The sequence below is a fragment of the Pteropus medius genome, unplaced genomic scaffold, assembly GCF_902729225.1.
Source record: "Pteropus medius unplaced genomic scaffold, Ma_sr-lr_union100, whole genome shotgun sequence".
Classification (NCBI taxonomy): domain Eukaryota; kingdom Metazoa; phylum Chordata; class Mammalia; order Chiroptera; family Pteropodidae; genus Pteropus; species Pteropus medius.
This window is the reverse complement of record NW_024351073.1, coordinates 6775326-6776924: the sequence shown is the minus strand read 5'-3', so window position 1 is coordinate 6776924 and position 1599 is coordinate 6775326. Positions and strand designations below refer to the sequence as shown.

The 1599-nt window shown below is 42.1% G+C and overlaps 1 pseudogene; it reads left to right on the top strand.

Annotated features, from left to right (window-relative positions):
* Nucleotides 1–1107: 1107 nt before the first annotated feature.
* LOC120586406 (uncharacterized) lies at nucleotides 1108–1226 on the top strand (annotated as a pseudogene).
* Nucleotides 1227–1599: the final 373 nt, after the last annotated feature.

Genomic DNA, 1599 nt, shown 5'->3' with positions numbered 1-1599 from the left:
GTGATATGTACACAGAGGTCTCATGATATTATTTAGTCTATTTCTGTGTAAGTTGGAAATTCTCCATAAATAAAAAGATTTTTTAAATTATATGGCCAGCACAATTTAATAATAGGTAATTATTTCTACTCCAGCAACTGTGAAAGCCCTATTTTAAATCTTAGAGGTTCACTCAACAGATAGTTGAAAATTTCAAATGCTAAAAAGTATTCATCCCCATTTTCCTCCTCCCACTCAGTATAATTGACATCCTGGCCACATAGACTTGCATGAAACCATGTATAACATGAAGTAAATTGGCAGCTCACTTTTGGTTTCTGGCTGCAACTCAGCTCCAATTTGGCCATGGTCTTTCAGGTTCAGAGCTGAAGCCACAGCTGAGACTTTATAAACACAGGGGCCAACACCAGGCTTATGCAGAATCTGGAGGAGTCACCAAGATGATTAAGACAGGGCCCCTGTCCTCAAGGACATGGATCTGCAATTACATCCAAATGGAGAATCTGCACATTTCTCAAGGCGTTTTCCAAATTGTGAGATTTCAGACATATCAGACTCCATCCTCAGCTGCCTCTCTCCCTCAAGCATTCATCCTCATCCAAAGTCATCTAAAAGCTGATGATTCTCAGGTTCACATAGCCAGCCCTGACCTCTCTCCTGACTGCAGACTCACATATCCAGCTGTCTTCAGGACATTCTCATTTAAATGGTGGGGGTGGGAATCTGGAGTTACCCTGTAACAGGGTTAGGTATATTTTCTCAGGACCCACTACTACCTCACTCTGCCCATCTCAGGATGTCATCCTTGATTCTTCTCTTTCCTTCACTCCCCACATTAAATTACTTACTAAGTCCTGTTGACTCTACCTTCAAACTATGCCTCAAGTCTGACTACTTCTCGCCACCTCTCCTACTACTACTCGGTCCAAACCACTGGTATCTCACATCTGTGCTACTGCAGTAACCTTCTAACTGGTCTTGCTGCTTCTTGCCTTGTTGTTTGCATAAGCGAAGATTAGGTTTTAAAGACATTAATCAGATCACAAGCTACACCCCCGTTTAACTCTAGTGGTTTCCTTTTCTACTTATAATAAAATTCAAATTCCAGTTTACAGCCATGTCACCCTGAATGTGCCCGATCTCATCTGATCTCGGAAGCTAAGCAGGGTTGGGCCTGGTTAGTATTTGAATGGGAGACCACCTAGGAAGACCAAGTGTTGAGGTGTTAAAAAAAAAAAATTCCTACATGGCTGACAGGCTCCTCTACACCCTGGCCACTGACACACACCATTTCCCACTCTTCTCGGCTCATTCTCCTCTAGCCACTGGCCTTCGTGATGGTCTTTGAATGTTTGCTCCAGCCTCAGGATCCTTATATTTGCTCCTCCTATTCCAGGTTGTTCTTCCTTAAAACTTTTAATGTCTTGTTCCTTCCCTTGATTTAAGTGTCTACATAAATGTCAGAATCTCAGAGATGCCTTCTGTCCGCCCTGTGTAAAAGAGCCCTACCTCTTCTAACAAGTTACTCTGATTTTTTATAGCACTTGTCACTGCTTAAAATTTATGTTTATCTCTATTTTCTCTTTCCTTCCCCAACTC